Here is a 27,422-nt window from a genome sequence, read left to right on the forward strand (position 1 = left end):
TTACCAGAACATCACTACCCCTTAACCTTCACTGTCCCACACTGTCCTCTCCCTGAAAGTGGTCCCTTTGCCAGTGTTATTACAGAAAACGCCACAACCCTTAACCCAGGTGTTCAAGCTGGAGCCTTGAGAACGGTCTTTGGCATGGACCTGTGAAGAGCTCTTGACTCTGCCTGCCCTCTTCCTTCTCTGCCGCCTCACCTGTACTGCAGCAATATCTTCTTGATATCCTCCACTTCCTCCTCTTGAACCCATTTTCTGCTCTGCAGTAAAATGGAATTTTCTAAAGAGCAAGTCTCTCCCCTGTTGAAAGTTCTTTAGAGGTTTCCTTCAAAACAGAGGTTTTCAAAGTGTGGTCTGTGGAGCAACAGCATCAGCAATTCCAGAAATTTGTTAACAATGCAAATTCTCAGGTCCCATTCTAGACCTATTGTGTTAGAAACTCTAGAGGTGGGGTCCAGGGCTCTGTTTCACCCTGCCCTCCAGGTGGTCCAACGCACACTCACGTTTGAGAACTGCCGACCTAGGAGGAACTTCAAACTCCTTTAATGGGTAGAGCATCTCTAAAAGCCTGCTCTGGTTGCCTCTCTCCCAACCTTCCTTTATCTCTTTCCAACTTTGGATGCTTTGCTTCTGCAATATAGAAATGCTTTCAGTTCCTCTGTTGCATGTGCCCGTGGTGAGGTTTCTCTCCCTCTGCCTCTCTCTGTCTTCTGCTGAACATTTTGCTTCGGTCTTCTATATTTCCCATTTCTTTATCAGACGAACGCTTAGCTATTTTTAAAATTTAGGATTTTAAAGATAAATACAAGTCCAAATATAGCTAAGTGGAAATATGACCCCATTTTATCTTATTTGGCATAATTTAAAAATTCTTAATTGTATATTTCAAATAAATTGTAACTACAGCCTTATATATTATAGGGATACAGAATAATTTAAGAAATTGAAAATTACTTGATTCTTAACATTGAAATCATATTTCAATAAAAAATCACGTGAAACTATATGACTGTCCAATATCTTTAGCAATAATAGATAAACTTAAAAATGCAGGAACACAATTTCTCTTTTAAAAATTAATTAGGTAAAGAAAGAGAATCTAATTTATGTGGAAATGTAGGCACTGGTAATGTAGTAACGTAGTTCTTGGATTTGTATTATAGCGTTACAATGAAAAGGACAATATTAACTAAAAAATGAGGTTTATACTTTTGAAAATAGAATAATCATATACTGAAGAATTTTGTGGGGAGAGGAGAAATGGGTGAAGGTGATCAAAAGGTACAGACTTCCATTATAAAATAAATATGTTCTGGGGATGGAAGGTACAGCACGGTGACTATAGTTAACAATAATGTATCATAAAAAAAAGAATTTGATATAAAGAAATGAGAGGTATTATAACCGAGAAAGAAGCATTGTCTCCTTATCATATTGGAAAATTTAATATATACCAGCCTTTCAAGATGTTTTGATTTTTTACAATCATTTATTCTGGTACTGTCTTCAAATGGCCTATTTTGAAGTACTTATTTCATTATGTTTCAAAATGTACAAATATAAATGCTTATTATTGCTGAAAGATGATTCAATAACTTTTTTAAAAATGTCACTCTTTAAAGCAGCAATTTTGAATCTCAGCAAACATTTATACGACTGCCACAAGTTTAGTGAGAGAAAAACAGAACAATAAGATGCACAGCCATGTCAAAGGTGAAAATGTCACCAAACGCACTGAATGCTCTCAACATGAGCCTGTCTTTGTTTTGTCTCTTTCTTTGACATCTTAAGATGAGATCTTTTTAATACTTCCAACCATCTGATAGAATCTGAAAAAAGACTGTACCAGCCATCAATGTTTAAAAAAAAAAAAGTTCTTGATTTGGAACATAGACAAAATCAAGAAACAGTAAAAAATGAAAGGAAGAAAATTTCCCTTTATCCTTTATAATCCCCAGTGATTTATGGATAACTTGTTTTGATAATGGTATTGTGATTGAATTGGGCTGACTTTTCCTCTTCTTAGCTGCAAAAGCTTATAAATCTAGCTGTTATGCACCTCCCTTCAACAGCCAGCCAGCTGGACCATTTCCATGGAATCCTGCATCCTGGATTTGGAGTGACTCCCTGTGTTCTTAAAGCAAACCAGAGCTAAGAGGATGCAAAGGAGAAAAGCTTCTCAAAGTCAGGGTTCTCACTATTTAGAAGCATTTCTAAGACACAGAGGATTCTATTCCCTTCGTTGCCTGTGCTTTTAGGCATATACAAATAAATTAACTCTTTTTAGTTAGCTTATTGTGTGGGTTAAATAAATTAATACAAGCAATGCACTTAGAATTGTACCTGGCATATCGTGTTTGCTATTACTTTTATTCAAGTCAGTAACAATTATTAAATTACTTCTGCTGCCGCTAAGTGGACTGCACGTGAAGTACATGGCAGGGCTCTGCAGCCCCCCGACATGTAAGAAACTGGCCAATTACTGAAACTGCAGGCACTGGAGAAGCAGCGCCCTCCATGTTGATGTGGACAAAAACTCTCAGGCTTAAGTGAGAGCAGAAATTAAATGAGGGGTTCTGGAATCTTCTCAACGTTTAGATTGAGGTTCAGCCACAGTTCTGAGTATTGCTATGTGTCAAGTTCCGGAAAAGACAACTTCACATTTAGGTGTAACCGTCACTGCTGCACAGCGAGGAAACACAGCCTTAGAAGCTGGCGCAATTTGCTCAAGATTGCACACGCACAAAACAGAAGAACCTAAATTGGAGCCCAGGACTTCTGACTCCATGTCTAGGGTTATTCTCACTACGCCTTAGCCAGCTGGAAGTCGTCTTTGTCAGGAAATGGTGCCCCTGGACTAACTGCTCTTGTGTCTGCTCTGAAGTTCCCCCAGGGCTCTAGGATAGTGACCTTACCATCTCAGGTTTCCACTGGCATTAAACCAGTCTGTGAGATGAGGATTGGGGTGAGGAAAACCATAAACACTGAGAGTAAAAGATTATTGTCTTTTACTTTAAAAAGATTATTATGATTGGCTAGGCTATGGCAAGTTTCAGAGGGAAGGCTCCTGCTTATAAGAAGAGTTTTTAGGATATGAAAATGTCACATCATGCTCCTTAAATGGTACTCCAGGAATCTTAAAATGTTGCCAGTTGTTGGTTCCTAATTATTTACTTGACATGGTGGAAATTATTCTCAGATATGGTTAATATCATAAAACTGTCTTAGAAATGGCCTAAGGAAAGAAAGCCGGTCTGTTTCTCTTTCATTCTTATTAGGAGCTAATTATTTTCACAGCTCAGATTTTTTAGTGTTGACTTTTAGGCTTGAATCCCACTATTTTTGTTCTTAGGTATTGGTTCACTGTCTTGTCACGTCACTCTTTTTGCCCATTCTGTATTTCTTTGAAGTTTTGCCTTACAGGCTTTATGTTACTACCAAGGTTTTCCATTATGGGAAGCAAATTGGTCAGCAAGGCGTACAACTCATTCGCTAAAGCCACCTGCCTCCAGTGAGTTGGGGATGACGGATGTTATTACCTAAGACCATTTTATCACTGCCCAGATAACGGACTCTTTTAAAAATTACCATCCTTAAGCATCTTTTAAAGATGAACATTTCTAACAGAACCCAATGAATGGTCTATAAAACTCTAAGCAAATATTAACCATTAAGAGAAACTCAATGAATTATAACCATTTTTGGGAAAAAACCTGGCATAATTTTCTGTCTATAAAAGTTTATCATACACTTGAAGCATGTTAGACCATGGGAATATTAACTTGTTGCAAGTTAAACATGATTAATTCTTCTCTGGGAACCCATTTCTCTCATAATTCTTACTCAAATTTTGCACTTTTTCTGAACTTTCTGAAACATTAATTCCTAGAATCGTTCTCAAAATTCCATGGATCTCACTGACAAGTGAAACTCATCACAATAAAGTGCTGATGGCAGGAGAAGTGACAGGAGAGAGGGCGGTAATATATGCAGGGAAGACGTCTATGCTGGCAAACTGGAAAAATGGCCTGTTTAATTTATACTTCATAACATCGGTGATGATATTTCTAGAGTTAAAACCTCATTTAGTGTAGACTCAGTGAGTGTAGGATACAGGTTATGTATTGAAGGCATTTTGAAAGAGAAAGTCCACAGATTTAAGTACAGGAAGATCTACTGATTTCCTCTTCTTCCTCCTAAACTGGCCACACTTGCATGAGGAGTTGGCCATGGGAGGGGTAAACACAGAAGCTGCACACAGAATTTCGGGGTCATTGTGGAAAGACAGGATCCAAACAGCGAATGTGCTGAGACCCTATCTGAAATTTTCCTACCCGGCGGCTGCCCCAGGAGGCATTTTTTTGAGGAAATGGAAACCAGAGAAGTGGATGGAGGAAGGAGCCCTGATCCCGGTAGTACAGATTCCACATCTCAGGAAAAGAAAAGTGGTTTCTGGCCCCACTTGATGATGTCGTCGTCGATTTTAAGCAGCTGTTGTTGCAATACCAGCAGCAGATCCAAGTCTGTCTATATCTTCTTTCCATTCCCCCACTCATTCTGTTTCACACAGTAATCTGATAACATTCCCTTAATCTGAGAAGTTTGTCTTTCTCTTTTTCATAAGGAACCAACAACAATTATAGGCTATGCCAGATGCCTCCCTTTGTGTTTCTCTTTTGGGCAATATTTCAATATTCAATCTCAATATTTCTCAGAAAAATATGCTCCTTTGAACCAACTGTATTCTATTACTTGGGGTGGAAGGTACTTATTAAATGTCAGAATCTCTGGGATCTTCCATTTTAACCTGCTCTCTTGGTAAATCTGCTCTTTTTCTCTCTCTCTTTATGTACCGTAACAACTGAGATCCCAAACTACTGGGTCTGCATCACAAAGGACCAACTAAGAGAATACCATGTGTACATGGGTGTGTACTCGGGACAAACTATAAGCTACAAAGAGTCGTTCCTAAAATTCTATTGTATAGATTGGACGAAACCCTAACAGAAGACACGTGATAATGCAGTGCTTCAACAAAAATGAATTGGGAATGATTTTAAACGCATATACTCACGCTGGCATTTGTCCTTTCTCTTCCTGCTTGTTGGAAAGTCAAGAGAATCAGTACCTCAGGTGAGGCAATATCTGTGAAAATAATTCAATAGAAATGGAAAAATATGTCTTGGATTTTCTTTTCTTTTTTTCTTTTTGCCTGTGAAACTGTTTGCTCATGACAAAACATGAAATTATTTTAACTTGATTAGTTTTCACAGGAACGTGAAGTCAGAAGGAGGGAGTCCTGAGAGGTAGCCCCAAGCAGGGATTGAATGATAGGATGCGTGTAGAGCTTAGCAAAGCGGTTGTCGCTAGATAATAATAGGAAACACACCTGTATAATGTTCTTTACTAGGATTCCAGGTACTATTCTAAGTGCCTTACATATATTCAATCATTTACTCTATCATCATAACAGTTCTGTGACGTAGGTTCCATTATTATACCCATGTTACAAGTGTAAAACTGAGGCAGAGAGTTCATATAATTTGCCCAAGGTTACAGAGCTAGTATGTAATTGCGCTGAGATTTTGAACCTATGTAGACCAGATATAGAGTAAATGCTCTTCATGACTGTTCAAAACTGCAATAAAAGTGGGAGCTTCATTCTTGTCTTAAAGAACAAGAAGATGTGAAATAATTTGGAACTTTTGGAAATGGGAATGATACGTAGGGACTAGCATCATTGATAGGACTAATATCAATGGTATGTAGGGACCACAAGGTAATACAACTTTCTGTTAGACTAGAATAATTAAACGTGTAATTTAATTGATTAAACTATAGTAATTAGTGGGTGAAAAATAGACCAGCAGATCAATGGAGTAGAACAGCTACCACAGAACAGGTCCTGGGAAGTAGTGTGTGATGAATGAATCCTGCTGAATCCGGTGAGAGAGACGCATCATTCAACATGTACTGCTGAGAGTATAGATGAGCTAGTTTAAAAATCCATGTTGACGTTGCTTCACTCTATTTGATCAGAACAAATTATAACAGGGTGAAGAGCTAAACATGGAAATTGAAACTAAAGAAATAACAGGAAATATAGGTGAATATTAATCTAATTTGTAAATGAAGATAAGCTTTATCAATCTGAATAAAAACAAACACCTACAAATGGCCAATACATCTTACTGCATGTAAACTCCTTCAAGTCACCAAAGTAAAAAAAAAAAAACCAAAAAACTGAATTAAATGAAAAAATATGGAAATGTATTTGAAATAAAATGTGACAGATTGTTAGCATTCTTAATTTATAAAGACATTAAACCACTTCACTGAGGGGAAAGTGCCCTAAGTAAGCCACAAATGTTTGGACCAGGCACATGAACTATTCATAAAAATAGATTGACAAATGGTTAACTAACGCTGGAAAGAGATTACTCTTAATAACCATGAGTAGGTAAATCATAACTATTATTTACCATTTTCAACAAATTATGAAAGATGTAAAATATTAACAATTACCCTACTACTTAGTGCTAGTGGGGATATAAATTGGAAAACAGGATTTTGGACATTGTTACTGTGAACCAGAGCCTCACTCTGTGTATGTATTTTGACCCAGAAGTTCTATTTATGAATACATACTCTAAGGAATATTCCTAAGAGCAGATAAAGATTTATAGACTAAAAATTGAAAATGCCTGTTTAATAGTGGCAAAAAATCAGCAAATTCCTGAATGTTTTAAACTCAGCTATGGTGTGTCTATACAAGGAAATAATATAAAACCAATAAAACAGTTTTAGCATTTTATTATCACTAGAAAATAGTGGCTGCATCATTTTAAGTGCAAATTTTATGTGTGATTTCTTGTTTGCTAAACAGTTTGTGTAGTAATAGAGCAATGAATCCAAAATATTGAGTGGTAAAAATTTGAGTAATTTTTCTTTATTTCCCCCTACATTTCTCTAGTATCTCTTTCTCACAGTGAAGGCATATTCCTTTTGCATTCAGAAAAGTTTTTTGTTTTTCAATAAAAGAGAGAAATATGTTGGCAAACAGGGGTGGAATAGTGATAATATGGAGAGAAGCTGCCTCTCGTGGGAATAATCACTCCCCTTTGGAGAAACTGTAACCAGAAAAATGGGAAATCTGGTGTGTATTTCCAAAGATGGTCCAATATATTTCAGAATTTTATAACAAAGAAATAAATTTTCTTTTCTTGGCTCTAAAGTTAGTGGAAATGTAAGCCAGTGTTTTCTTATGAATAATGCAAAAGTATGCACTCACAATTAAATTAAATGTCTCTCTCTAAATATCCTGCTTAAGACTATCTGGGCTCACAAATTGGGGTAGGACACATTTAAAAGTAAAAAGAAAATATCTATCCATCTAACGATGGATGGGGGCATGCTTTCCTGAGGCAAGAGAGCAAGGCTGCGGTCTATAGCTCAACAGCTAGAAGTGACTCACCGGGCCTCAGAAGCCGTTCCACAAGGGTGGCAGCGGCGTCGGAACAAGGACTAGCTCTGAAGACAGGACACAGGGAAGCAAACGTGGGAGGACTTAGAGAAATGGCTCGAAATGTCTTCTATTATTGGGTTCTTCTTAGATAAGACATCAATTTTTCTTTTTCTCCATTGCGTCATTTTTATCCGCTTACAAACATGCTGTAATTTCTTAAATAAAAAATTCACTCGACTCATTTTTCGTCTGCAGTTGCTATGTTCATTTCTCAGTTCCCTTTTACAATAAAGTCCAAGAAAGAATTGTCTATATTTGCTGACTCCAATCCTATCCCGTAAGTGTTTGCCCGCTGGCACACCATCAAAATTGTTCCTGTCACCAGTGACCTTCATATCAACAAATCCAAGGGCCATTTCTCATCTTTACCTTGCTTAACCTCTCAGGAGCATTTGACGCAGTTGACTACTCTTTCCTTCCTTTCTGGCGCGCTGTCTTCGCTTGCTTGATGGGACACACATTTGTCTGGTTTACCTACAACCTCTCTGGCTTTGTTTCTTAATTTCTTAACTAGTTCTTTCTCTGTCTTCCTCAACTCTTTCTTCTCTATGCACACCCACTTAGAAAGTGATTTCATCCACTTTTAAGCCTTTAAATATCACTTTCATAATATGATCCCTGAAATTTGTGTCTCCAATCCAGTCTTCTCCCTTGAACTCTTGACTTGCTTATCCAACCACCTATTGGTCATTTCCCATGTTACCCATCCTGGTCCAAGACAAAGTTATCTTTCACTGGATTGTATAGTCGCCTAACTGGTGTCACTCCTTCCTCTCTTACCCTCTCCCATGGAGCAGACAGAGTGAATTATAATACTCATATCATGTCATTCCTCTGCTCAAAATCATCTAATGGCTTCCCTTCTCAGTCAGAGAAAAAGCAAAAGTCTACAGCAGCCTAAAAGACACTATCTGCTTGGCCCCAGCAACATCTCCCTAACGTCAGTCTGCTCCATTCTCAATGGATTCCTGGAAGACGGATGCATAATCCCGTCCAAAGGACTTTGCCTTTTCTTTCGTGTTCTTTGGACACTTTTTCTCAAGAAGGTGAATGGCTTGCTTTCTCACCCCCTTTACCTGTCTCTTCAAGCATCATCTATCAGGTAGGTCTTTCCCAGGCACCCCTAAGCACAGCAGTGCCCTTATTCCTCCAGTACTCACTAACCTCTTGTCTGTTTTATTTTCCTCTTGATCCTTATCACCTCTGGGTATATCATTTATTTATTAATTCCTTCCTCCCACTATAAAGTGAGCTCCATGAGAGTAGGGAATTTTTCAGTTTGCTCATTGTTGTATGTTCAGAACTTTCAACAATACCCGCCATATAGCTGACATCTACTAAATATTTGTGGAATGAATAAATGAACATAGATCCTGGTGTAGATTTTTCAGGATAAAAACCAAGTCTTAAAGGACCCAATTTAGCCAGAATAAAGAAATACTCTTTAAAACTTTGTCCTTGTCATAATATAATCACTTCATAATTAGACTGTATATTCTTGTGATTTTAAATTTGACAGAAAATTATTAGACTTTTTTCTTCTTTACCCAAAATTTAGATTGCCATTTTATTCTTAATATTTCTTATTTCTCTTTGGTAAAAAGCATGGAGCTTTGAAAAACAAAATGATAGGATTTTTGTACAAAATGTTTTTTATTTTGTTAATCTCTTTTCTTTAAAATATAAGTGAGTCAAACACAGCTTTATAGTTTGTAATTGTCTTCTCAGGAAAAAAAAATCACAGTCCTCATTGACATTAGTTAATACCCTCAGTAAGAGTCTGTTGTATCATTAAGTATTATCCCCTGGTGTGAATGAGAAAAGGCACTCTTACAATCTTTTTAAGTGATTGTTTTACACTATAACCAGGACAACCATAATTAGATAACTCTAGGCTCAATTTTTGTGTGTGTAGTTCACATAATTTTAGTCAACTGATATTTCACATTGAAGAGGTGTTGTTGGCTATGTCAAGCAAATTATCAAGAGCCAGTACTCAAAAAAAGTACTAATCAAAATTATAAAGTGGAGCTCCATTCTTGCGAGATTTTAAGAGTTTTTGTGTCAGTCCTTGCATAATGCATGAAGGATTTGGATTCTTTAGTATTTATGCATGAATGGGGGGAATATAACAGAAATTCATGATCCATGTTTGTTCCTGGTAAAATGTTCAGTTTTATACCTGTACAGTACTTTTTAGGGGTGAACAAGACTGAGTTCAGGGCTCTTCTCTTTAAATCTTCTTTTTTTACTTTGAGCCTGTGGACACAGGCTAGCATTGTTACCTATTATTGGATATCCCTTTGCACAAAACTTTATGGTTTAAAACAACAATGATTTATTATTTTTTATGATTCTTCAGATTGGATTAATAAATTAGACTTCTTTAAAATAAAACATCTTTGATTATCAAAAGACAGCATCAATAAGAGAAAAGAATAGGCAAGCCATAGCCTCAGTGATAACATTTGCAAAACATATAACTGCAAAAGGACTGGTACCCAGAATATATGATGAACTCTCACAAGTCAATAATGAAAAGACAGGAGGTCAGCCCCACAGCCCAGTGGTTAAGTCCGTGCACTCCACTTTGGCAGACCAGAGTTTCACTGGTTCGGATCCTGGGCACGGACATGGCACCACTCATCAAGCCATGCTGAGGCAGCGTCCCACATAGCGCAACCAGAAGGACCTACAACTAGAATACACAACTATGTACTGGGGGGCTTTGGGGAGAAGAAGAAAAGAAGATTGGCAACAGAGGTTAGCTCAGGTGCCAATCTTTAAAAAAAGAAATAAAATGAAAGGATAAACAATCCAATTAAAAAATGGGCAAAATATTTTAGCAGACATTCCACAAAAGAAAATAACAAATTTTCATTCAGCTTATGTAAAACTGCTAAATATCATTAATCATCAGGGAAATAGAAATTAAAACTATAGTAAGATACCACTATACATCCACTCGAGTGGCTAAAATTATGAGTGATAACATCAAATGCTGACAAAGATGTGGAGTAACTTAAAAGTCCCATATGTTACTGACGGGACTGTGAAAGCAACAGTTGCTTTGGGAAAGTATCAGCAGTTTCTTATAAAATGAAACCTACACTTATCCTGTGACTCAGAAATTTGCATCTTTGGTATTTACTCCAAAGTAATAAAAACAAAAAAGATTTCTAGAATTATATTTGTACCGCTCTATTCCAAATTGCTCTACACTGGAAAACCCTTGGCGCACATCAATGGGAGAATGGGTAAACGGTCTGTGGTGTACTCACTCATACAATGGAACATAACTCAACAATAAAAAGAAACAATGTACTGATACACACAACAGGAAGAATGAACCTCAAAAACATGCTAAAGAAAAAGCCAAGCACAAAGGCACATACTATATAGTTCCGTGTATACATATATGAAGTCCTGCAGTAGGCAAATCTAATCTGTGGAGGGAAGACATCAAACAAAGAGAAGAACAGGTGTGTCTGGGGTGGGCTAGGGATTGACCGGGAAGGGGCATGAGAAAACATTCTCGGGTTAAGAAGAATATTCTGGAGTCTTGAGTTTGGATTACATAGGTGTATCCATTCGTCAAAACACAGTAAATATCACTTAAGCTTTATATATTTCATTGTATATAAATGCAGCAATTTCACAGGATTAGATAAAGGAAAGGATTGAACAATACTCCACAGAGCGTACATACTCACATAAGACTTTAACCAAGACAACCCTTGATGGCACAGCCTCTTCCAAACGCAGGCAAGCGCGGGAGCCAGGGAGACTCCAGGCTCGGCACCTGGGGGTCTGTTTTAGCCTCACAGAGCGCACTCAGTCAGTCTGTGGATTACGAGTGACTGATATGATAATGAGGAATCTTAGCGTCTGGAAACCACAAGGAAAAATTTCCAGCAGAGTCTTTTATGCCCACTGGTCACATAGCCAAGCCGGGGTGGTTAACCAGTTACACCAGGTGTAAGTGATCCGTAAACAAGTTGGTCTTGGGTGTAAAGTTTAAAGTTTGACATTTAAACAACATGCTATAAATCTTTAGTTAGCCCACTTGTTCTTATCTTGGTACCAGAGTTCGAGGCCTCTCTGGAAATAAGGACAATGCTGCCCCAGTTTAGCTGTCAGGTAATGGTATCCTACACCACAAATTTTACTTTTAAAGAAAAGAAACTATAAAAAATTACTTAACTCTCGTTTATAATATGCTTTCTCGAGCACTTAAGCAGAGGGGTACAGATTCTGCAATTTACTTTAAAATGCGTCAGAACTGAGCGTTGTCTCCCCTCTTCCACCGTCCCGCCCTGTTTGCTCCTCCTTCTCTTTCCACCTCCTCTCTGCTTCCAGGTGCCCATGAGCTTTCTGCTCACCACTGAACCTCTTCATTAAGGGTTCTTTCAGAATTACTCTTCCTCCAACTCTGGTTTTTCATTTCCTCACTGCACTAAAAACTAGTTAACTGAAAAGACAATTTTCGCTAAGATGCTAATAACTATAAACAAACTTTTAATGAGATCTACTCTCTTCGAATAGTGCTGACAACTCTGTGTCTATAAGATTTTAAGGAAATTCCACTTTCCTGAGATACTTTCAACTTAAATGTGAAAAAAAAATCTGTTCACATTTGGAAGTAATTCACAACACAGGGAAGAATTTTATAAATGCAAACATCAGTGGTGTGTTTTTCAGATGAATTTTGCCCTGGAGAGAATGAGAACATACTTGACTGGAGGGCAAAAAAAGTTTCAAACTGAAGGTGGATCTTACAGGAGGAGTAAGCTGACACACATGAAGATAGCACTCTGGGCAAGGAAAATGAAATAAGTAAAGGGACAGTAGTCTGTCAAGTGGCTGGATTCTTTTTTGGGTGTCATATGGGGTTCATATTGAAGAATTGTGATTTGGCAGAAAATTTTGAATTTCATTTTGGCTGTATTGGAAGGCAAGATGTTCAGTATATCTCCAAGGAAAGTAGAAATTTTAGAGTGTAGCCTTGAGGCCAGGAGTAGAGAGATAAAGGTCCACGTGGCATTGAAAATGGTTTTATAAGTCACACAAAGATCCATTTCATTACCTGATTGATGTATGCCTCACATAGATTTTCAAAATATTGTTATACAGACAATTCCTGGATGAGATGTGATCTCTGAGGGAGAAGTGTGTAGGGTAGAGCAGAAGTGCTCAGAAAAGAGAGATGAAAGGAAGTATCTCAAACCTAAAAGGAAGGTTCTCTAAGAGCTCACCCAGTGGTGCAGCGGACAGGTCTTTCTGCATGTCAGTAAGTAATCCACCCATTAAAAGAAACGGATTTCCAGATTGGAGCATAAAGAAAACCTAACTGTTGATTGAAACTGAAGCCAGTGAGTAAAATAATCCAGAAAATTTGGGAGGGGGGAAATGGGAAAATGTATTCTCATGCAGTCCAAACAAAAATAATGTAAGGATCTTGACTTTAAGAGATTAAACAAAAGGCAAATAGGCCAACAATTATTAAAGGAGAAAGAGAAGGCCCCTTCGTAAGGCTAGCATGAGGACTTTATAACGGAGATGAACATTATGAGTAGCTATACCTCAAAAGGAGAAACTATAAAAAGCTCAAAATACTGGACATAATGGAGAAATATATCCACTTACTAGAAGTAGATGAATTGATCTCTCTCAGTCCATGATAGAGCAAACCGGACAAAATGTTAGATTGCAGATGACAGCATAATTTTAAAAGTGCTTCTGACTGGTATTATACATCAAAGTTTGGACCTTGAAAATAGAGCATATGCATTCTTTTCAAGTGTCCTTGCTACATCCATGAAATTGATCACAAAAAAGTTCATAAAGAAACCTCAATACATTCCAAAAAATGTAAATAAAATAGAAAATTTCTCTGACTGAAATACCATAAAAAAAGAAAATAATAACAAAACCAGAAAAGACATTTTTATTTGAAAATTAAAGCAAACAAACCAACAAAGCAATGACTTCAAACATCTCTAGAATCAATGTAAAACGCAAACTAGAATTGCAGAATTTCTAAAAAATAATAATAATAATGAAACCATTACATATAATAATTTATGAGATTCACTATAAGAATGCAAAGAATAAAATTCACAGGCTTAAATATTTATAGAAACAAGAGAAAATGGAAAAAATAATCAAGCATCTAAATCTAGAAATTATAAAAAGAACAAAATGTGTTAGAAAACAGAAAAAATACAGAATTAATAAATACCAAATCTAGTTCTTTGAGAAAAAAATCAGAGAAATCATTATCTACCCTATTGAAGAAAGAGAGAAAAAATGCACCATAAAGAAATGACAAGAGATAAAAACTCAGAGAAACAAAGGGAGCTTAAAAACTCCATTAGATAGGGCTGGCCTGGTGGCACAGAGGTTAGGTTTGCGTTTCAGCAGCCTCGGGTTCGTGGTTCAGATCCCAGGCACGGACCTATGCACCACTTCTCAAGCCACACTGTGGCAGTCATCCCACATCTAAAATGGAGAGAGGTGGGTACGGATGTTAAGTCAGAGCCAGTTCTTCCTCAGCAAAAAGACAAGGATTGGAGTGGATGTTAGCTCAGGGCTAATCTTCCTAAAAAAAAAAAAAAGCACCAAACCATTAGATACCACATTACTCAGATCAGTCCATAGTAGTATGTAGAGATGGTCCTCAATCCATTGCACAGCTGCACATCACTCCATTGCGTAGGTACACATATTTTATTCAACTAGCCTCCTATTGATAGCAGTTTAGGATTTTCCAGTTTTTGGCTATTACACATGGTGCTTCAATGAATTCTCTTATGCATGTATCTTTCCACAATTTTGCTAACGGGATAGATGCCTAGAATTAGGATTGCTTATTCAGCCGGCAAATGCACATGCAATTTTGCTAGATACTACCAACTTCCCTTCCATGTTTTTTGTTCTCACCCATAGTGTATGAGAGTGGCACTAATATCCTTTTTGAAGAAGAGGGAAACTATACAAACTGACTCTAAATCTAATGTGGTGGAAATAAACAAGAATACACAGAAAAACTTTGAAAAAGAACAATGAGGGCAGAGGTGACTTAAAGGTTTAAGGTGTGTTATAAAGATTTACCAACTAAATCAGCATGGGGCCAGCACATGAAGGCTCACGCAGATTAATGAGATAGAGCAGAAAGTACGGAAATAAGCCCAAACTCTTAGGGGAGCACAGTATATGGTAAGGTTGCTTTCAAGTCAGTGCGGGAAAAGACGAGCTAATCAATACAGTTAGACGACTAAGTGACTATATGGAAAAAATAAGGATAGATTTATATCTCACAATGTATACTAGGATAAGATCCAAATCTTTCAAAACTTTGTGTGAAAATTTGAAACCATATGTACTCAAAAAATGAAAGAATTTGCTCAAATTCTTGGAGTGGAAAGCTATTCCTGATTGAAAATGCAGATGGCATAAAAAAAGAGTTTGAAAATTTAATGATATAAAAACATTTGAAGTGCTCTCCAAAAAATATCATAAGGAAATTCAGAAGATAAATGGCAAATTTGGAAAAAGTTATTTTCAACTCTTCTTGTATACTGAAAGTACCTAGAAAAAGACCAAGAATCAGGGCTAATTTTCCCCTGGACCATGATACCACAGGCATTCCAGGTGTTTATACCTGTCATCTGTTCGAGTTGGGTTGGCATCCTTTGCTACTGGCTGGTGATTGTGCCAAACTGATTGTTAAAATCTTTGAACGTCAAACTTTCGAATAACTTGACAGAGAAAAGGAGAAATAATATAAACAGTTCACAATAATAATGAAAAATGGCTCTTTAACATATGGGAAGGTTCTCAGTCTCATCATAAAAACTTGTTGAATGTCTATTTTTCACTTGCCAAATGAGCAAAAATTGAAAAATATGATTTATTCTGGGGCCAGGCTCTGGGGCACAGGTCTCTCATACATTTCTGCTGGGAGTATAAATTGGTGCAGTCTCTATGGATGGCAATTTGCTAATGCCTACCAAAATCACAAAAAGAAATAGAAATCGATTCACCTATTTGGCTTCTGGGAATTTATTGACCTGATGCACTTGAACACCTAAAATATGATTCATAAGCAAAGCCATTAATTGGAGAATTATTTGTCTTTGGAAAAGACTGGAAACAACCTAAACGTCTACTAATAGGATACTAGTTATAAATTATAGTTTTCCAATATATTGCAGTGATGTGCATCTGTGAAATATAATGAGAAGCTCTTTGTAATGTCATGGGAAGATTACCCAGATACGTTGTTAAGTGAAAAGTACAAGGTGCAGAACAAGGTGCATACCATGCTGACCTGGTGTAAAAATGGTAGAAAAATAGAGGAAAAACAATGTATGCTTTTATATTTTTATACTTGAAGGAATTTTGGATGGATACACAAGAAGTAATAATGTTGTACCCGGTGAGGGCCAGCCCTGGGAGTCTAGTGGATAAGATTCAACACTCTGACCACCACGGTCCGGGTTCATTTCTGGTCAGGGAACCACACCACCCATCCATTGGTTGTCATATTGTGGCAGTTGAGTGTTGCTGAGATGTTGAAAGCTGTGCCAGTGGTATTTCAAATAGCAGCAGAGTCACCCATGGTGGACATGTTTCAGCAGAGCTTCCAGGCTAGACAGACTAGGAAGAAGGACCCAGCCACCCACTTTTGAAAAAAGTTGGCCATGAAAACTGTGTGAATAGGAGCAGAGCATTGCCTGATACAGTGCTGGAAGGTGAGAAGATGGCACAACAAGACTGGGCAGGACTCTGCTTTGCTGTCCACAGGGTCTCTAGGAGTCAGAATCCTCTTGACGAGAGTAACAACAGACCTGGAGAACAAGAGTGCAGGAAGGAGTGCTGGGCATACCGAGGACAGCGATGGGAGCAAGACCTTTCCCCATCTATAATTGTTTTGGAACCATGTGAAATGCACAAGCTGTTTAAAGATTAAATGAAAACAGAACAGGCAAGAACATATAATAGAACTACGGCCATTGAAGAAATAGAAAAACACACCTCAAGGCAGAAGTTGCTCCGTATTTCGTCTGCTCGTAAGACTAGCCCTCCTTCACTTCTGCATTTCTCTAGGGAGGGTGAGTCTCTCTTTTCCCTCTGGTCACAGAAGAGTCTGTCCTTTGTACAAACCATCATGCTTTTATTTGACTGGTAGAAGACATTTTCTTATCTTCATGCTAATCTTTTTCTATGGATATTTTGATATTTCTAACCGCTCTAAACATGACTTGTTCCTCCACCTCAAGTGTCTTCAGGACCTGAGGATCGAAGTGGGGTTTTGTTCAATTTACTCCAGGGATAAATCCAGGACTCCCTTGCCTGTGACCTGCCTGGTTGGACTTCATCAGTGCTGACCACCTTGGCTGCTGGCTACTCTCTCTCTGGCTCTTAACCCAGGGTTCTTTAATTCTTCTCCAGTTCCTTGGATTTAGTGACAAAGTTTTGTCTTGACTACTTGGATTCTGGAATGTGCTCAATCATTTGATCTTAGCTTTGATGGGCAGATCTACTTCTCATTTGGTGAAAACAAATCTGCATATCAGATATGCAGATAAGAGGTGCCCCACCTCCACTCAGTTGAAAACCCAGTTTACACTTCGTCTTTAGTATAAATGGAGGTTGATATAACACATTTTCATTTTTTCACTCAAAATGGATGGGCTGGCACCCTTTACGTAATAATAATCCTGAAAATAATCAGGATAGAGAGAAAGAATAAGTGCTGGGGGGAGGCACATTTTTTTTACCTTCATATATTTATCTCAAAGGAGGAAAAAGAAAATAGTTTCTTTTTCTTCTCCTCACCCCGCAATTTTCCCAGAAGAGTGTGCTGTTATTCTCTGAGGAGATGGACAAACATCTAGAAAACAGTCTTGATATTATCTATGCTTGTTACTCACTTGGGGAAAGTTTCCCTGAATTTAGAGATTGCATCCCCTTTTTTAAGTAGCTTCCTAAACTTCTCCATTATGACACTTAGCATAGTTAAGAACGTGTGATTTTATAATGCACATCCATCATCCTTTCTAGACTCTAATTTCTGTGAGGGCACGGTCCATATCTGTTGGCTAACTTTTGTATCCCGGTGGCAGGCACATGCCCTGGCACCTAGCACAAGTGTGAATGAGCAAATAAATGAACGAATGAATCGTCTTCACGAATCATTCTGGGAGAGACCCCAGATAACAATGTGGAAGTAAAAACAACCCTCCCCTTTTTGCAAAGTTCCGATCTCTGGGCAAGCTCAGGAAGTCCAATGAGAATCTTAAAAATTAATTGAGCTGCCAAGCAGGAGTGTAGGCATTTCTGCTTTAAAAGGTAATTTTATACTCTCACTCTGGGAAACTTTACATTAACTGCTATATAATGATGGTGAGCACGAAAGAAGAGAGTCAAGACAAACCGAGACAAACTGGAACAACCTGGAAATAAGATGGTATTTGTTTATTTATGCAGGTGGGCACATGGTTCTCAAGAGGAATGGTCTGTAAACTTGAGCGTGCATTCAGAATCCCCTGGAGGATGTGTTGAACACACTTTTCAGGCCTTACTCCGGCTTCTGCTTCCACAGCTCTGAGGTACCGCCAGAAGACTTGCATTTCTCGCAAGTTCTCAGGTGACGCTGCTGCAGGTCCAAGCACTCATCCTTGGAAAATGATTGCTTTGCCATACCTCTGTCTGTGAATTTTTATTGAGAAATTGAGTAGCCGCTTCCTCTGCCCTTTTCCGCCTGGCCTCCCTCATATCATTTCCTTTAGAATCTTGATTTCTGGCAAAGCTACATATATATTGCAATGTGAGATTCCAAAACACTCAGCTCTTTATATATAAGAATTCAAAAAGTAGCAACATTCCAATAAGCCAAGTGAGTCATCCGTCCAGATGGAATTATAGTCATTTCTCATTGTTCTCTGGAGTCTCCCAGAATGAGGATTCTTAACGAGTCCTCCTTAAGAGGGATGAGTGGTCCATTCCTGGGGCTTGGCAAAACCTTGAGTGTCCTCTGAAGGCAAAGCTGGGGAGAAGAATGTTTCCAAATTTTCCTAATCCTGGTGTGGATTTTCTCCCCACTACCACCTCCTCTGCACTTGTGCTTTTTATTTATTATTATAAAGCCAATGTTTAAAGGAAAATATAAGTGAGGAATGAGAAGATAAAGCAGAGAGAGAGAGAGGAGATTGGAGAGGTGGAGGCAAAATAATACCTGAATATTTGAGCTATTATCAAAGGATATGACTAAGGATATTGACAAGAAAAAAGTCACCAAACTTGTGAAAAGGTTTTAAGTCTCAGCAATAGTAAAACAAATGCAAATTAAAAAATAATAAAATACGGTATTTTATTAAGAAATTGGCAACCTTTTCAACAATGATGATTTCTGGTGTGGTAGAAGGTGCAGCAACAAAAGGGATTTTCAGACACTGCTGATGGAATGTATGCTATAAGAAGCTGTGAATGATTTAAGAACTATAAACACCATTCTTGATATTATAAAATGTCATGTTACAAGGTCAAGTATTCAGAAAGCCTCCCCTCCATATTTATTTTTCTCTTCCCTGGGATTTTATGGTCCATAATTGTAACTATGTATTTTCCTTTCTGATAGGTTAGATAAAAGAATATGGTCACAGAATGGTGAACTCAAACCATGGGCTTGATGTTGGAAGACGACCATTAGAGTATTTAGTTTAAAAAATATGAAAGAGGCTAAGATGCAGATGAGGAGCCAGATTATAAATTTTGGATAGAGAAAGAAAGATTATCATGAATGTGAAACATATACATAGCTGCCTATCAGTGGGAGAATTACTGGTTGGTGAATATCAGAAACATTTCACTAATTTAATATCAGATGAGAAGAAAATCCACTTGACTCAACAAAGAACACAGAATATTCTTTTCAACTGCAATTCTACTTTTCTTGTACAAATTATAACATTCTAAGATAACGAACTTGTATGAAGATAAGAATGATTTGATTTAGCCCATTAGTTTTTCTATTATTTGTATGTTAATGAAAGTTCTAAGTACTTGAAAACAATTTATTTTAGTAAGTAGGATAAATTCTCCCTCTTGAATCTTATTTATATTATTCATTGGCTGTAGCAAAACTTTTTTCTTAGACTAAGTCAAAATAGCCCCAGTCCATGTTTGAATGATACCATTTCAAATGACTGGAATCTAACTTAATTAATTTTCCTGCATTATGTATATGAATAACTAACTGAATATGAAGATAGACTACCAAATGGTGTGGTGCAAGTTTGTTATAGAAAGACCAATAAATGGGGAAATTTATTTATGAAAACATTGCATTTGCTGCCATGTAATTGGCTGGGTGTATCTCTGTTTTCTTTGTTGTATAACAAATTACTCCAAAATTTAGTGACTTAAAATAACATCCTTTATTTTGCCCATGATTCTGCAGATCAGTGGTTTGGGCTGGGTTTAGCTGGACCGTCTGGTCTTGGCTAGGCTCATTCATATGACTGTGGTCAGTGGCCAGGGCATCTAGAGGCTGGTTGGCCCAAGGTGGCTTCAGCTCTTGTCTGCCCCACATGTCCCTCACCCCCCAGCAGGCCAGCCTGGACTTGCCCCCAAAGTGGTAGCAGGGTTCCAAGAGATGGTGGAAGTGTGCAAAGGGGACAGGATGACATTCACATGAAACTGTTTCCTCCACATTTTCATGGCCAATGCAAAAGTGACAAGGTCATTCCAGATTCAAGGGGTGGAGAATAGACTTCACTTTTTGATGGGAGCCACCGTGTTGTTATTTTTGCGACCTGCCACAGATTCAGTTTTTTTTAAACACAAAATATTACATCAGTTGTCAAAATCATTTCAGCTGTTTTTTTTCTCTTTTATGCCTTTCATGACATAAGATATTCATCACCATGGTGAATTCTGGTAAAGTTAATTGTTTGATTTAAAATATAGAGTTTACTTTAACTGCATCCACCTTTCTGTAGATACTCTGTTCTTTAATGGCTGCTCATTACAGAAAAAAAGCAACTGAATTCCTTAAGAATCTGCTCTTCACGATGTACCTCCCTCCTGCCTCTAGTTTCCTCCCCCACTACCCTGGACTCTAGCCACGTTGCACAATTTGCTGGACACCTCATGGGCTTTTAAGTCTGTGTGGGCATGCGAGTGTGTGTGCAGGAATTAATCCACCTTCTGTGCATGCCTTTTACCTCTTTATCTGCTTAATTATTTCTCAATTGCCCAAGCATCAGCTTAACTCTATGAATCTTTGAGACGACCTCCCATGCCTCCAAGAAAGTGTCAGGAGCAGAGCCTCTAGGCCCTGTTACTTGTTATTAAATCAAAATTATTTGTGCTCAAGTGTGATTCTGCCTTTAAAAGATGAGCTTCTTGAGGGCAAGGAATGTGTTCTAATCAAGTTTGTGTAGGCAGGGCTTAACTCTGTATTTAGCATGTGGTAGGTGTTCAATGTTTTTTAATTAATAAATGAATGAAAGAGTTAATGAGTGAACAAATAGTCATTGCAGTATTCTCCTTTTTAAATCTATGACAAATCCTTTAAATGTCTTTGACCATCTCATATACTCTCATCGTTTCAACCATCAGTGTTACACTGATGATTCTCAAATTGTTTTTTGTTTCTTTGTTTTTGTATCTTTGTTCCTTTGCTTAGCCAGGATTGTTTTCCTGAGTTGCAGGGTTATCTCTAAATGACCTCTTTAATATTTACCCTGCATATCCTGCTGCTTTCTTCAATATAACACGCCGTGATCTGAACACCCCACCTTCCTCAAAGCTTGCCAGGAATCTGCTTTTCCACCTCAGATGACTACTGCAGTTAATGACATCCTCATCTTCCTAAAAACCTACGGGGGCTTTTTGCATATTTTCATTTGAGCTTCAAAGGAGTAGAGAGATAGAGACAATCAAATCCAGTTATCATCATGACTTTACCATCAATAAATCAAATCTCAAGGAAATTAAGACTTTTTCCCTCAGTCACGTTGATCACAAATGCTGGAACTGAGGCTCAAACTCGGGTTTGTCCAACTTAAAGGGATTGTGTTCTTCCTCTTCTATCTCTGATTTCCGAGTTGTGGGGATGGACTTGATGGGGTCTGCTGACTCATTGGTCGTGCATTAAGAAAAGAAGGAAGGCGTTTTCCTTCCTCGTTCTTCCTCATTCTCCACACCCAATCGATTTCCAAATGCTCTTGATGTATCTTAGCAATCCTTTCTCATCAGCATCTCCCTTTTCTCTTCAGTTCAGCCTTCCTGGGTTCATCCCTTATTGCTTCCTTTAGTAATTGTTGCAAAAGCTTTCTAATTAGTCTCCATTATCCCAATATCTCCTGAGTTTTAGGGCAGGGCAATGGCTTTTCATGTTGTCTTCACACGGAGTAACTAACCATGTATTAAGTAGGATACCTGGTAGAATTTTTGAGTGAAGTTTTACTATTGAATTTCTAAAAATGAAAATGTTTTGCTAGAAATACTAAGTAATTGTAGAATGTATTATGGGTAGCAACATGGCAATATTTGTCTGCCTAACCTAATTAAAGCATAAATAAACAACTTTTTTTCAGAAATCAGTAGCAGGTGTTGTTATAATGTGACAGCACATTATAAAATGTATTGGTAGAATGGACACAATCTCAGCCATTTAACTGTCGTCTGCTTACCTAAATAGATCTGGTTTTGAAGCCAGATAAGTGTTTATTTGCATTTATATTCTAACATTTACAGACACACATTATTTACAAACTTTTGTGCATTGTATCTTGAACACATGGGTATTTATTCTTGGCTATTATGCACAAGTTGTGTTTTTAAACCAGAAAAGAACATTAGAGAAGGAAAAAAATTTATCTGGGTGGGATAGTGAATTAATATTAGATAACCCTTATGAGTGTTTACTAAATTCTAGGAAATGCACTAAAAGCTTAAAGGCATTATCTCATTTAATCCTCGTAATAACCTTATGAAATAGCTACTCCAATCCCCATTTTACAGATGAGAAAATAGAGGCCTTATTCGTTGAAACATCTTGCCCAAGATCATTCAGCCACTAAAAATATAGAATGGGATTTGAGTACAAACCAAGTAGTTTCAAAAGTTAATAGGAGAAGATTTGGTTGCAGGTCACAGGTGGTGGCAGACATTTCCTTCTACAGTAAGAGATTGGATTCTATCATGAGGACTGAGCCTCAGGGGAACATTGTCTCTAGAAGTCTTGCTAAAGCGCCTCTTAAACCTTGTCCAGTTGTAGGTGTTAAAGATCTGCAAGCTAGAGGCTAAGTCCCATCCATAGCTGTTAACACAATCCTGACTAAGCACATTAGGAAGATGCTGGGGTATAAAATTAGCGACCTGTTATATTCATCTTCTCTTGTTGCACAGTGTTCTGCCACAAAATTAGTTCAAAACAGTGCATATTTAGTAGCTCACAATTCTGCAAGTCGGAAATATGGACACAGAATAACTGGATTTCCCTCTCAGGGTCTCACAAATCAGAGGTCAAGCTGTCTTCAGAATGTGTTTACACGTCTGTAGCTCAAGGTTCTATCCCAAGTTCATTTAGGTGTTTGGGTCTCAGTTCTTTCACGGTTGCAGGACTGAAGCTCCTGTTCCCTTGCTGGTTGTCATCTAGAGCCTGTCTCAACTGGAAAAGGCCACTCTCAGTCTCTCCTTACTTCCTCTCCATCTTCAAAGCCAGAAATGGAGAATTTTCCTTGTGCGGAATTCCTCTCACACTTCAAACTTCTTTTGCCAAGGAGAATCCAGTCCCTTTTAAGACTCACATGATTAGGTCAGTTCCACTAAGTCGACCTGGTTAAAGTCCACTGATTTGGGGTCTAATTATATCAGCAAAATCCTAGAAGTACCCTGATTAATGTTTGATTAAATAACCCAAAGAAGATGTGTGTATACCAGGGAGTGGGTTCTTGTCATCTTAGAATTCTGCTTACTACACCTTTCCAGATTCCACTCTCTGAGATGGGCTTCTGTACATCTATATGCCACACTCCTGGGAGCTATCAATCCTCTTAAACTCTATTTTATTTACATAAGTATTATGCCAAGTAATATGTTTTGATTTTCCTGCCCCTAATTTCGTCTCATCTGGCTGTGGCTATGACTTTTCTTAGCTTCTCTCAAGTGACTCCTTGCCCTGTGCTTTTCATAGGAATGCCTTGTCCTAGGCCCTTATGCTGCACACAACCTAGAATTATGAACTTCTATTGAGCCTTGGCTAAATGCCTGGTCCTGAGGACATAGAGATAAATAATAAATACAGTCATTACCCTTTAAAAGTTCACAGTCCAGAAGAGGACATAAACGGTAAATAACAGTTGGCCCTATATTTTTTTTACACTGCAACAGAAATGTTTATATGCTCTAGTGAGAGAAAAAGGAAGGGAGGGACCTTGAGCAAAGTCTTGATGGACAAGTTGAAGTGCCAGGTGAACTAATGGGAGTGTTCCGGGGAGACCAAGGGGGATGCAGAGCATGGCACATTAATGAAACTGCAAGGTATTTGGTATGGCAGATGCATAGGGTTAGAGGAGTATCAAAGTTAAAAAATCTGACTGGAAAAGTATGTAGGTAGGACACCAATGACGCTAAGGTTTACAAATTACAATGAAGATAGAAAAGCTATGAATATCCCTAATTTCACAGCAATTATCCATCATGAAGCAGAAACTACAGGAGATGCAAAATGAAATGTACAGATACACTGTATTGTTGAGATATTTAACATACCATTCTCAGTCCAAGTGAAAAAAACGTAATAAAAATCTAGAAGACGCGTACAACATAATCAATACGGTAGACCTTACATACATATGTTGAAATTTACAACTTAATATAAATTGTGTGCTTTCTTCTCAAGCAATATAGAATAGGCAAAAATCTGACCATATTTTAGGTCTTGACACATCATTTCTAAATTTTTATATTGATACTTTGTACTCTTGATTTGCATATACTTCTTCATCGTTATACTATTAATAGTGGCAATACATTTGATCAAAATTTTTGTCTGTTTTGTGGCAATATTTTTCTAGTAAGTACTCTTAATCTATGGTTTGTTTTTCCTCATACCTTTTTGACTTTTTGCTTGTAATATCCTTGGATACGTCCTATGATGGCTATTTTTAAATTTTTACTCATTCATGATGAGTTCGCCCTAGATCAGCTATCTGTAATGATTCATGGGGATACAGTGGGGCCAGAGCTGTATCTCAGGCCAACCAGAATAACAGGCCTGCTGTGTCTGAATATGGAGGGTTAAGTTTCTCAATGCAGCCTTTCTCCTCTTTCAGCTTCACCAACAGACTGCTTCGTGAAGAGATGTGTTTTAAAATAATTTAATATTGCATACAGCACCACTTATTTCTGCCTCTCAAGATCTCATGCCGAACTGGGCACAGAGAGATTCTCTTTCTTAGCCAGCCTTTGTACTTGTTTCTCATGTTCCGAAGAGAAATTATTGGCTTTTCCCTCAGGGCTGCCACTCAGGAGCAAGGTGCTCTGTGAGCTTCGTCTGAGAGCTAAAGGATGGAGTTGTTCTTCTGATTCTTGGTCTTGTTATTTAATGATAATTACTACTGAGGAAATGGAGAAAATTCTTCAATCTCAGCTTTTAAAGGTATAAATTTAATTTCACTATTTAAATTTCTACTGTATTTCATCTGCTTTTAAATACATTTATCACTATATCGTTCCTTATAGTTAAATATCTTATTAGGTAATATACAGACTGTGTCTGTTTTGTCTCAATTGAAAGAGATAATTTAGAAGTAAAAACCCTGGACTTAAAATATGCACAGCAGGCTCATAATCACTATTTTTAAGTGATGAATATATTTTTTGCCTATGTATTTATTCAACTGAGAATAAAATATTACATTCTATAGTTTTTTTGTTTTATTTTTTAAACTAAACCATCTTGATACTCTCAGTCATATTTATGAGTGCCAAATATTTTTCATCGAAAGGAATTGGCATCTTAACAATACATTTCTTTTATTTTAAATGTAAGACAGTACATGCCAATGTTAGATTTTGCAAAAATAAAAAGAAAGTGACAATAAATCTAAAAAATGCTAGTCTACTAATTTAATCCTGTCCAAATCAACATGGTCACATTTATTTACATAATTTTGTCATAGCCAAGTTAGAAGTGACCTTAAATTATTTCTATTATAATTATGTTATTTCTTCTTTTTATTGTACAATTTTGCAAAACATGAAATGCTCTCCTTATTCAAAGATATAGCGGTGGAGCATATTGGTAGATTTTAATCTCTCAATGGATTGTTTGTTCCATGTGGACAAAAGTCATGTTTATTTTATCTGCCTTTGTACTCAGGGTACTTGGCAAAATCTCTGGAACATGTTAGTCACTTGATAAATATTTCTTTAATGAGTATATTCCTTTTTATGGCTTTTGTTGCTTCTGATTCTTGTTCTTACCACTTAATGGTAATTTCTTGAGGAGATAAGGAAAATTTCTGTCTTCACTCTGGCCTTTTAAAAATAGAAGCTTAATCTTACTACTTAAATTCTTACAAAGCTTTATCTACTTATCCTTAAAGGCATTTATCAACATATACATCATTAGATTTATTTTAAATATTTCTTTTAGATTTTTCACTAGTTCATAAGCAGAATCAGTCTCTTTTGTTTTTTGTTTTTTTGATTGATAGAGATTATTTAGAAACAAATAAACTAAATTTAAAACAGTAATACCTTTGGGTATGACCAGTCAAAAATTTTGTTTATAAGCTAATCCTTTAAAGACATTGTTATTAGTCTGAGAAGTTAGAGGTATAGAGATGTTATTAGAACTCATACTTTCTTCTTCAAATATTCACTTATTTCCAACACATTTTTCCAAGAAACTCTGATATACAATAGCTTTTTGCATTTTTTCCAAAGAATTGCTTAAGTTTTCTTTAGTTTTTCATTCCATCTCGCATCCTTTGAACTCTATTGTGGCGCCTTTGGTAACTCTTCCTAAGCTGCACCTCTCCTGCTCTCTCCAGGACTAAATGGGCACCAGTCGCTCTCACGACCCAAGCCCTCCTGTAGACTTTGCTTTTCTACAGAATAACCCTTCACTGAATTCTTCAAGAAGATTCCAGCAAGTTCTGAAGACTTCAGACTGCTGCCTGAAATCTATGTTTACTTTTTGCATCCTCTCATGATTTGGCCCAAATTCCCCTTATTTGATATGTATCATCATAGTTTATGGTATGAGGTAGTAGCTATTTCCTACTTTTATTAAAGATGCAGTTCTCTTTAATTCTGTTTTTATTATTTTTTTCTTTGCTTTTAGTTGGTTTCTGAGAGGGGCCAGGATTAAATAACTCTTACTCTATCATCTTTAGCTGAAACTATGTAAAGCAATCTAATTTACAGCAGATTTTATCTCATGTAACACTGGTAGAGTAGATAAAGACGATGGTGGATATGAAGAATGACTGCCACCGGTGTATAAAGACAGAATCCTCTATATTGAAGGCAGTAAGTTCTCTGTGAATGGAGCTGTTGAAACAGAGAGTAAAGAACTTGCTGGGATCCTTGCAGAGTGGATTTCAGCTTAGCAGCTTTTAAAAGTTAGGTTACTTAGAAGGTCTCACTTCAGCACTTTAATTCTGTTATTTCACAATTTCTTTTTTGCAAAGCAATTAGTCACAGGGATTTTTAAGATTCCCAAATGGGTAATTCGAAGCAGTCTGATAAGATGTATTTTCTCTTTAGTAATTTTCAGCAGAAAAAAGACTACATATCTCTTTTCTATAAACTGCTTAATAATAAAAAAATAAAACGATCAATGAAAAATAAAGGAACTGGTATATTT

General features: G+C 37.2%; 1 long non-coding RNA gene across 1 annotated transcript in view; it reads left to right on the forward strand.

Annotated features, from left to right (window-relative positions):
- The first annotated feature begins 24,894 nt into the window (after positions 1–24,894).
- The window catches only part of LOC139080720 (uncharacterized), a 65,423-nt gene continuing 62,895 nt past the window's right edge, over positions 24,895–27,422 (forward strand). Inside the window, exon 1 of the long non-coding RNA XR_011535442.1 lies at positions 24,895–25,205. This is a non-coding gene — a long non-coding RNA (uncharacterized lncRNA). The remainder of the gene's footprint in view (positions 25,206–27,422) is intronic.

Source organism: Equus przewalskii, chromosome 32 (assembly GCF_037783145.1).
Source record: "Equus przewalskii isolate Varuska chromosome 32, EquPr2, whole genome shotgun sequence".
In the NCBI taxonomy this organism is placed as follows: Eukaryota; Metazoa; Chordata; class Mammalia; order Perissodactyla; family Equidae; genus Equus; species Equus przewalskii.